This window comes from Centruroides sculpturatus, unplaced genomic scaffold (assembly GCF_000671375.1).
Source record: "Centruroides sculpturatus isolate CEXI.00-Female unplaced genomic scaffold, Cexi_2.0 scaffold587, whole genome shotgun sequence".
Lineage (NCBI taxonomy): Eukaryota > Metazoa > Arthropoda > Arachnida > Scorpiones > Buthidae > Centruroides > Centruroides sculpturatus.
Genome location: NW_019384854.1, coordinates 69,174 through 80,877, shown reverse-complemented (window position 1 = coordinate 80,877; position 11,704 = coordinate 69,174). Strand labels below are relative to the sequence as shown.

At 33.3% G+C, this 11,704-nt stretch overlaps 1 pseudogene; it reads right to left on the bottom strand.

Moving 5' to 3' along the window:
- Nucleotides 1-6,200: 6,200 nt before the first annotated feature.
- Nucleotides 6,201-7,369, bottom strand: LOC111630522 (annotated as a pseudogene).
- Between the last annotated feature and the right edge of the window lie 4,335 nt (nucleotides 7,370-11,704).

Here is an 11,704-nt window from a genome sequence, read left to right as displayed (position 1 = left end):
ATATTTCCTAAAACTAATTTTTACCATACTCTGTATGATGATATCTATTGTGGGATTATTAAATTTTTAATTACTAAAAACTGTAGAATCAAACATTAATTTCTTAATATTGTCAAGTAAGAGGATATATTTAAAACAAATCTGTGATAACTTATTAGATATATCGCGTCATTATTAGATTAGTCAATCACGTACCTTCAACGTTTAGTTTCTTGGAAATCTCCCTCCAAGAATTATTTTTTTTTATGTTGTCGTTATTATTCGGCTCGCTGAATATCATAAAGCCACGGATATGTTCTGACTTCGTTTATTAAATAATTTAAACACTCCGAGAAATCGATACTTTCCGCCATTTTCTGACTTCGACGTAGATTGGATAAAGCTAAACTCTGATTGGTTATAGCTTCGAAGCTCTCATTGGCTGTAGCTCACCGACTGCTCCGATCCGACTACAAATATTTAACTTTTCAAATACACGTATAACTCATCCAATTCCATCCGGGACTGGTTCCGAGCTGTTAGCCGCCCGCCCGCCCGCTAGATATTTGGCCGCCCTCGCCCGATTACGTGATTCGCGAGTAGATTTATAACTTAACCCAACCGATAAGAATTTACTGTTATGCTTTTACGATAGTTCTGTATAGTTGACAGGAGTTTAAAAAATTCCATTAAAATATTTGATATTTTTATTTCGCTCTCCGATTTTATATTACAGTACTTACGGATTTCGATGTTAAACCAGTGACACTACGATTTTCGTCTGCCCCATCCGTAAGGGGATGCAGAGAAAAACATGTACAATTCTTGTACAATATTAAAAAATTAACTGTTACTTTGGTAGCGTCATATACAATTAAATTTAATGAATGAGAGAGATGCACGAGGTACAGAAAAAGCTCTATAATTTCTTTTCCTTAAATTTACGATGTATGTATTTGTTTGTCATAAAAATTTGTCTTTCCACTTTTTTCCCAAGACTACAAATATTCGAGTACAAAGTAACCGGTTTCGACTTATTTCTACTTAAGAAGTAGTTAAATAATTAAGCGATTAGGGAATTGGGGACGTAAACAAAACCCTGATGAAAGAGCCGGAATTTTACTTAAAACAAAAGCCTAACCCAACCAATCTCTAGCCGAGTACAGTGGGACTGATTTCTTCGAAATATTAGATGTAATAAAGACAGACATTTTTCCAGTTCAACGAGAGTGACCGAAAAATTGTAAATTTTGGAAATTTCTGAGGACACTCGGTCCTAAAACGAATTAGTTAGAAAAGAAATGACTATTAAGTTTAACATATTTAGATTTTTACAGCTATGGAGAGAAACATTTAAAATCTACAACAGCTCTGTCGCATCCTTTGAGATATTCTAGTGATGCGACAAAAGAGGTATTTGACATTGACCGGTATTGGCACCCCTGGGGATTTGGCAAGCATGCACGCACCGCACACCTACCAAGACCGTCTCTGATTCCATCCACGAGCCACTGGTAGGAAGCAATTTTAACTAGGTGGATTGTTTTAATATTTAAAAAGTAAAGACTATTTTATGTTATTTTTATGTACGTTTCTTCACAAAACTATATTTTCTTCAATATTAACGCAAAAACAGTGTGCCTATTTATCACAGCGGCTACATTTATTATTATTTTCCGAATAAATAAATATAAAAGTTTGAACTTACTCGTATTTACTTTGCCAGACGATACTGTCACTTCGCGCATGCTCAGTTTCGCTATTTTGTAACCAGACGATATTTTTTTTTGTTGAAAAAATTTTTATTTCTATTTTTATTTCACATTTTATTTCTTGTTAAGATAGTATTTAAATTAAAAAAATGTTTTCACAAATAAAATAAAACGTTAAAACAAATAATAATTTTTTTTTTTTTTGTAAATTTTCGTCCAATGGAGATTATTATTATTAATTAAGGAGGTTCAACACTAAAAATACCATCTTAATAGCCCTTTATTATTTCTAATACAAGTAGACTGCCAGATTACAAGCAATCTAGCTGTTTCGGTTTTGTGCGATGAAGTCCAGGATGGAGACGGACACTGCGGACGAAAGTGCACACTGCTATTCAATTATAAAGAAATAATACTCGTTTATTTATGTAAATTATTTACACGTATATATGTGATAACAGAGAGTTCCGTTATAGCTTTTATATAGCGGTATATAACGGATAAGGGTTATATAGCGTAACATAATCTATTGGACTTTATACTAGTAGATATGGAGTTCCTAGACGAGAGAGAGAGTTTGCATTATTACGCGCGATGCTAAATATCTTGATCGGTCCTCGATCGAATTCTTGAGGTCGCAAAACTTTCTGATGACAGATGGAGAGATTTCAGCTAGGTTGGGTAGAGTTAGGCTCCTCGATGGTACAGTTCACTATCAAATGGTCGTTGCTAAAGTGTCTACGGCGAACGGCGATTGAAGGGACCAATGAAAGGGCGGTCGAAGGGATCGGCGATGGAGCACTCGCATAAAAAGGAGGAGGTTGGCGAATTCTCGGACTCCCGACGACCTTCTTGTCCTCGATTCAATCCTTTTAATGTCAATCCCTTGAATGTCGATGCCCTCTTTTTAGCCACGTTACTATTTTCGACCACTGGTGAATATTTGTAGTTATTTTCCGTTGACACATTCGATGAGTCCCATGGGAAAAGAAATAACTCCAGGAGGAGAGATGCGATTATCCTCCAGTAATTAAATTAAATATTTTGTTTTCACTGGGATTTGAACTAATTTAACTTTCGAAAGACAAAAAATTTTCTCTCAAAAATTTCAAGTCCGGCTCTCACACACTGGACTTATTACTTCTTGAAGCTATTCAACCGCAGCTTTCTATAATTGAATAATTGCATGAAATTATTACCTGACTATAAAGTAATCTGATACTAAATAAGCAAGATAAACTAGGTGTGGGAAATTGGCCCCTAGTACCGTAATGGATTTAAATGATAACTGAGATCAACTGTGGAATTATTACGAACCAAAGTTCCCATTAACTATATAAGAACTTCCTCTCTAAACCGGGAGTAAAGTGATTTTTCAAATTAAAAGATGATTAAAAATTGCAGTCCGACAGCGTAACGATTCACAGTAAGTAATTGTTTTTAAAATTATGAATAGTTTTATGACTTTGGAGAGAGAAGAAATGAGAGGAGAAGAGAGAAGGAAAGAGAATAAAGAACGAATAAGAGAAGGAGAGGAGAGAAGACAAAAACAGAGAGAGGGGAGGATGGCTGCGAATAGCTTATCTCATTTCTTTCAACCTTAAAGTATTTACATACTGAGGAGGCTAGATGTGATTTAGGAAGCCACAACTGCTCTAGTGAAACTCTATACCAGCGCGCGACCGGATATGTCGATCGTCACCTCCTCAACTTCCGGTCGACCATATAATGTATCAATCAAACTTAAATATTAAGTAATCCTATAATTTTAATTTTCGCTTATTAGAAACCGAAATGCACCGGAAATGCATCCTCCTCCGGAAATGTATCGCTGAAGTGTCGTGTTGGCCTGACCAAATAAATCAAACTACCGTAATTCTAACCAGCGATTATTTATTGTGACATCGTGAAAATGCCGGGCTACAACTTTTCGTCACAATATTCTCAATTCCTTTAGTAATGTCTTGCTCTTGTATTTCATAGTTTTCTTGTGAGAAATAGAGTTGTGCTGGTTATCTATCTGTTCAGGAAAAAATTTTGAATTGATTTAACGTGACTTCAGATCGAATCCTGAAGTTCTTATATAGTTAATCTGGGCCTTCTGCTCCTAATCATATCTGGTCTCGTCTATTGTACACGATTTAAAAAAAAAATTTAATGTGTTAGATTGGTCACTCCGAGTGATAAACCTTTGTAAATATAAATGAAATACTTTAATATAATATAATAAAAGGATTAAAAGTAGAAAATAATGTAATAATCTTAAACTTTGTTGTTGTTATTTTTTGCCCGGGCAACGCCTAAAGAATTTTTAAAATGTGTTAGATTGTTCACTTGTTGTGATAAACTCTTATGTAAGATAACTTTGTAAATATAAATCAAATACTATAATATAATATAATAAAAGGGTTAGAAGTATAAAATAATCTAATAATCTTAATCTTTGCAGTTGTTATCTTAATCTTTTTTGCCTGAGTAATGCCTGGCTCATTTGATAGAATTACAGGTAACCCCCGTATAACACGGGAGTTACATTCCAAAAAATTGCTGTGTTATGCGAATCCGTGTTATACAAAACAAAGAACTAGTGTGAAAAGGGGGTTAGGTTCCAAAAATTAAAAAACATGTTGTTAAATCCTTATTTAAATCGGATTTATTATTCATTTTTTTCATAGTTTTAAAATACTTATTTATTATTTAAGTAAATATTTTACCAGAGGATTATTCATCTTATATGATGATATCAGCATGATCATCATCAACTGGTAACAGTTTTTGGGTGCATTCGTTAATAGCGGTCGCTCTGCAACTGGAGTGCGCTGCTGTTTGTAGGCATTTAGGAATGATGGTGAAAGAAAGATGGTGGCGCCTGCAATATTGATAGTATTGTGATGGAGGAATCTATAATTCTAAAATGAGCTTTTAGAGGCAAAAGAAGGGTCCCAATTGTAAAATTTAACCATTAAATAGATTATTGTTGAAAGATCATTCAAAGTAGCCACGAAAACAATAGAATGCTCATGTGTAGTTATGCAGAAGTATAAAAGAACGGATCCTTTATTACATTTCATGTTGTATGAGAGTTTTACCCAATTCCCGAACCATGTTAGAGTGAACCCATGCTATAAAACCACCGTGTTATACGGGGGATGTTCCCAATTCTTGAACCATGTTAGAGTGAATCTGTGCTATAGAATTGCCGTGTTATATGGGGTTACCTTTATATATTTCTCAAATATTTTATATTTCTNAAGAAAACATTCGACCTCACAGGGATTCGATCTAGCGTTCTTGTAGTGATTGCAGTCCCCCTGGTGGTAACATTTGTCTCTAGTTGATTCTAGCAATGAGCGAAGATAGGAAGTCGAAAGACCAGTTAATCTACCGACTCTGTCTGAAGTAAGTTTTACAATTTTTAATAATATTTTTATTTTTTAATAGGTAAACCAATAAAAATTATTAAACGAAAACATACAACATGTTTACACGATTGATTACAAGGAAAACTTAATTAAATTATGAAAATTAACGTATGAAGTTGTAGTCATTTCTCAATAATTAAACAAAATTTTCCTACTACATTTCTGTTTACTTTCAAAATGTGAACTACATTGATTGTATTCGGTTAGTAGAGTTGCCAACTCAAAAAAATAAAAGTAGCTAAAAGCAAACAAAGAACTCTCTAAAAATAGCTAAAAAAATTTTTAAAATTCGCAAAAAAATTGGTTAAACAAAAAATAAAAACCTACCTTTAATTAATCAATTTTTAACTTTATTCAAAAAGTCCATTCGTCGCTAAATTCCATTACTTCTTCAATTTCTTCGTTGTGTTCAAAAGATGGTCCTGCTTCAAACTGTAAATGTTGATATGATTTCATAGTGCCTACTTTTCGAATGACATTTGCTGGCAATTCATAATCATAGCTGCATTTCCCTAATCTCTTCAAACCATATCTAATCGTTAATATGCTACTGAGTGAAATAATATTCAATTTATTCCGCAGTTTGGTCTTAACAATATTCATCTTACTAAATAAACGCTCTACTCTGCGTTTGAGTGAGGTAATAAAAGAATTTTTAAAACAAAATTGACCAAGTCTTGAAAGGGATTTTCTCTGGCAGCATCTCGGTATTGAGCTACCTCCATCCATAGGTTTATCGTGCTGGAAGTTTCTTTCCACTGAATTGTATGGATTTTCCTCCATTGAAAGTCAATGCGAGTTAATATTGCATCTTCAGTGAGAAACATTTTCGCAAGGTTTATTATATCACTTTTAATTGGATTGAGGCATTGGTCAATACTTAGTGACGTCATGGTTTTCAATATTGATATATTGTCAGGTAACCTGTGCTGAAGTTGTTTTATAAGAGACAAAAGGAAGGCAATGCAGCGACTACGAATATTTTTCTTTTCTTTATTTAACAGTGCAGAATTGTTTATTTCAGTTTCAAACTGTTAACCCAAATATGGATTGAGTGCTAAATGATTTTCAATTACTACTTTATTTGTTATTTTTGTTCCTGGAATAACAATCTTAGAACACAAGATTCTATTAAATTTAGCAAGTCCTGTAGCAACTTCGTAGGATCATTATTCTCAGATTCAAATATTTTATTTAATCTCTGAACTTCATCAAGTACAGGTTTTTTTTTTTTGTAACTCTTTCCGCCCTGTGGGGCACTAAGAGGGCCTCTTTTTGCAAGCCCATTATGGGTTCGGCCAGGCCCACAATGGGGCTGCCGGGTGGTGAGGGACGGGGCCCGACATATCCGAACGGACCACCCCCCCGAAAAATTCCTGGGGATTTTGCGACCCGTTCGGATTCGAACCCGGGTCCCCCAGAGCGGTAGGCTGCCACCTTCAAGTACAGGTTTAAGAAATACAAGAAATAAGAAATTCCTTTGATCATCAAACATTGAGAACAAAATTTCTGCCGTATAACATCTTTCGTTTGTTCTGGCCAAATTAAAATTTGCCTTTAAATCATTCCATTGTCTCAAAATTCTATCAATAGCGGTCTGAATTGACATTCAACGAGTCTCACTACTTTGTACTAATTTTAATGGTTCATTTCCATCATTCATCAAAGAATAGAGTTCCTTGTATTTGGATTGTCTAATCGCAGAATGAGAAAACCAATTAAATGTTTCTTTAATAAGAAATTCTATATTTCTTGGAAGGCCTTCTTTTGTAGCGTGGGAAATTGCTAATTGTAATGAATGACAGAAGCAACGTACCAGAATCAAAGCAGGTACTTCGGCTATGAGTTTAGCATATACAGTACACCATTATTGATTCCTATCATTACAGAAGCGTTATCTGTTCCAATTGCAACGAGTTTATGCAAATCCAAGGCATTATTTCTCAAGGAAAATTTAATTGCTTCACAAATTGCATCAGCATTGCACTCTTTAAGTGGTACTAAATCTAAAAAAGTTGTAGTTATGCATTTTCTATTTTGAGAGTAATATCTAATTACAATACCTAAAAGCTTGGAAACTGAAATGTCATTACTTTCATCAATTAGTAAACTATAGTTGATATCACCTATATCAACCATTAAATTTTCTTTAAAATATGGTGCTAAAACATTTGAAATTATGGCTGAACATTTTGTTCGTCCAAGAGTCAGATTATTACAACTTTTGCTATCTGAAAAATTTGTTGTACAGAATTGTTAGTTTGTCTACATGACTAATAGGACATCTTTCTGCTATAAAAAGCGCCATATTTCCCTCTGTTTTATGAACATTTGAACTTTTCATAAATGGAAGAATATTTGCACTCCGCTGAATGCTAAACGATGGCTCGGCTTTTATATGTTTTTGAGTTTTCCTATGCTTTTCTAAATCACTTACTTTTGCTATCAAAATGCAGTTACAATATTTACAGCGACACTTTGTATTTTCTTTTTCTATTTTCTGCAACCAGTTTTTAAACCTATCGTCACGAAGCCATTCTATTCGAAATTTTTGAGTGTATTTTCTTTCATTTGACATTTTCACTGATGTCAGGGTAATAAATAATAAATTGCAATACCAATAAATAATAGTTAATAATATTATCACAAAATTACACTATATTAATGCACTTGGTTACTCACGATGCTTGGTTACTCACAGAACCGAAAAAAAAAAGGCGGGAAGAGGGACAAAGAGAGTAGTTTCGGACATAGTAGAGAGAAGGGTGAAGTGGTGGTTTCCTTATGTGACAACGATAAATTTCAATTTTTCTGGTTTAAAATGTAAGTACCTTTTCTTCATGTTTTAAATTAAATTGTGGCTTTTCTTACCTATCTATTTATTTGATAAGCGAGCCTTCTCGGCAACAGACCTCTAAACTATTTTTTAAATTTTCTAGGAAAATATTTAATTCGATATTTATTGTCGTATTTCTTTTGCATTTTAGTATACCAATAATAATAATCTGTCTAATTTTAGTATACCCATGAACATGAGTAGTAAACCAAAAAAATCGAAAAATTATCATTTCAATGAAGAATGGGAACTCGATTGCTTTTTTACAATGGTTAATGATAAATGTCTTAGCTTAATATGCCTTACCTCGATAGCCATTGCTAAAAAGGGTCATCTGGAGAGACATTTTTTAGCTTTTCATAACAAGTATCAAACAGATTATCCATCAAATTCCGAACTGAGAAAACGTAAAGTTAGGGGTCTTAAAACTCAATTAACAAATCAACAAAATGTTTTTAAAAAACCAATGTTGAAGTCACAAGCAGTAACTACTGCATCATTCAAAGTAAGCTACCTCTTAGCAAAAAAATGTAAACCATTTTCCGACGGTGAATTTGTAAAAGAAACTATTATTGGAATTGTCAGATTCACTTTTTAACGATTTTAAGAACAAGAGTAAAATTATTGCTGCAATTTAATAGCTACAACTATCTGGAAACACTGTAATGCGATGAATTGAGAAGATGAGTGGAAATGTAAAAGAACAGTTATACAGTAGAGCTTCGATTATCCGACCCCCGATTAACCGACACTTCGGTTAACCGACCGCGTGCTAGTCGGCAAATTCAAATGTCCCCTAGTGATGTAGCGCTACAATATTTAGCTATGTCTTGGCTACTTTAATATTATTTTTACGTGTTTTAGCTGGCAACACTGGATCGACCATGGAAGGGAGCCAGTATTTAAACGAGGCTTAATTTTCTAATTTTTAACGATACAATAGCGACGATTATTATTTTAAAAAATTTTTGTTAGGCTTAACATCGATGAAAATTCAACGCGAAGTAGGTTAATAGCGATCAGGGGCGTGCCGTGACATTTGATGATAGGGAAGCTGTGTTTCTATAAGAAGCCGACATCCAGGGGCAATCAGTTAATTCTTTCTTTAAATGTATTTTTAATAGATTATTTATCTGACATACTTAATAAATAAACAAGTTCATTATAATTACCTCTGTTATTAGATCCAATATATTCCATATGCCCTCTAAATGCCAATTCTTGCTTTGATAAAAACATATAACATCTATTTATTTAGATATAATATATCTATTACCCATAATTATCTCGTTACAATTTTCAATATTTATTTTATATTATTTACTAATGTTAAATTCTATTCCGCTTCGATTTCCAAATTGCTTCAAATACGAAAGAATCGACGATTTTTCGTGTCTTTTGCCAGCTAAATTGTCAAAGACATTCTTATTCCACACACTAATTTCACTCTGTAAATGCATTTTTATGCATTTACAGAGCCATTTTATCGTGAAAATATCGAACAAATTTTTTTATTGAAGCGTTTATATTTAACTTAGGCATTGGCCGTTCTCTTTTAATAATGTTTTCTTTTTCATTATATGATCTCGAGCCAAAACTTTTTTAAAATAAATTTTCAATATCGCAATTACATTCCGAATCGCTAGCCACGATATAAGGGCTAAAATTAAAAATAAAATTATAAAAACTTACTTGGTGAAATAAAATGTGTGGTGGATATACATACCTGGTACAAAACATTCTTCAATTGTATGAATATACTTTTAAAGAAAATTATAATTAAATATAACTTTGTAATGAAACGTACATGAAAATAACATAAAATATTCTTTACTCTTTAAATCTTAACCACTTAGTCAAATAGCTCCCTACGAGTGGAATCAGAGACGGTCCTGCTAGGTGTGCGGTGTGTACTGTACATGCACGCGGGCTGCCAAATCCCGAGGGTGCCGATACCCTCGGGATTTGGCAATGTCAAATGTTTCTTTTGTCGCATCACTAATATACCTCAAAAGACGCGACAGGGTTCTTGTAAATTTTAAACGTTTCTCACCATAGCTGTAAAAGTCTAAATGTTAAACTTAATAGATTGTCCGTCTTTTGTTTTCTAACTAATTCGTTTTAGGACCAGGTGTTGTCCACGGAAATTTCCATAATTTACAACTTTTCGGTCACTCTCGTCGAACTGAAAAAATTTCTGTCCTTATTACATCTAATACAGTATTTCGAAGAAATCGGTCCCCACTGTACTCGGCTATAGATTGGTTCGGTTAAGCTTTTGTTTAAGTAATATTCCGGCTCTTTCGTCGGGGTTTTGTTTATATCCCCAATTCCCTAATTGCTTAATTATTTACCTACTTCTTAAGTAGAAATAAGTCGAAACCAGTTACTTTGTACTCGAATATTTGTAGTCTTGGGAAAAAGTGGAAAGACAAATTTTTATGACAACGGATACATAAATCGTAAATTTAAGGAAAATAAAATCTAGAGCCTTTTCTGTACCTGGTGCTTCTCTCTCATTCATTAAATTTAGTTGTAAATGANGTTGACCATATAAGTGGCTCTCTAACGAGTTGATGTTTAAAACGTAAATCGTATACTGTAAGCCCCACTGAAGAGGCCGTAGGCGAAATGCATTTGGGCATTTTACTGGTAGTAATGTAAATAAAAAATTTTTCTCTGCAAAATATATTTTTCTTTTTTACTTTTTTAAACTCTTTTTTGAAAAAATGTTTATGAGTCATTATTGACTTGATCTTTTTTTAAAAATAGAAGTTTTATATTATCCTAAAGTCGGAAAAGAAAGAAAAAATATAATTTTTCGTAATTTTACATTAACGTAAAAGAAAACAAAAGAAGAAAAAATTACCGACTCTATCGATTTTTAATTATTTTTGTAATATTTATTTATTTTTTTAGAGAATACGAGGGAAGCGGCGCTTCCAACGCTTCTAATGACGGCACGCCACTGATAGCGATATATTAATATACTAATTACATGGGATATAATAATATACTACACTAATAATGGATTTTTTCATACTTTTCGGTTATCCGACTTTTCAATTATCCGACCAACCCCAGTCCCCAATTGGGTCGGATAATCGAGGCTCTACTGTATAACGATATTAATAAATGTTCTTGTTTTTCCCTTTAATGTGATGAATCCACAGATATAAGTGATACAGCACAATTGCTTGTTTTCATTCGTATAGTTTTTAAAGATTTTACATGTAAAGAAGAATTGTTGAGTATGATTTCTTTGAAAGAAAGGACTAGAGAGGTAGATATATTCAAAGCCTTTAAAAACTTTCTCAAGGATTTGAAAGTACCACTTTTTATATTAGTTTGAATAACAAGGGATGGCGCAGCTGCAATGATATGTCGCATAAATGGATTTATAGCCCTATGTCAAAATGAAGATGAATTCCCAGCCTTTTTGAGCAACCACTGCATAATTCACCAGCAAGTGTTAGCCAGCAGGAGACTAAACACAAAAGAGGTAATGGACATAGCGTTTAAAATTGTAAATTCAATTCGAGGAAGTTCTCTCAAACGGCGTCTCTTCCAATTGCATCTCGATGAAGGCCGACCCGAATTATTACTACATACCGATGTTAAATGGCTAAGCAGAAGTAAATTTCTGCAACCATTTCGTCATTTATTGCCTGAAATAATAGATTTTCTTAACCAACAAGATGGAAAATGTAAAAATTTAAACGATGAAACGTGGCTTAGTGACTTAGCATTTCTTA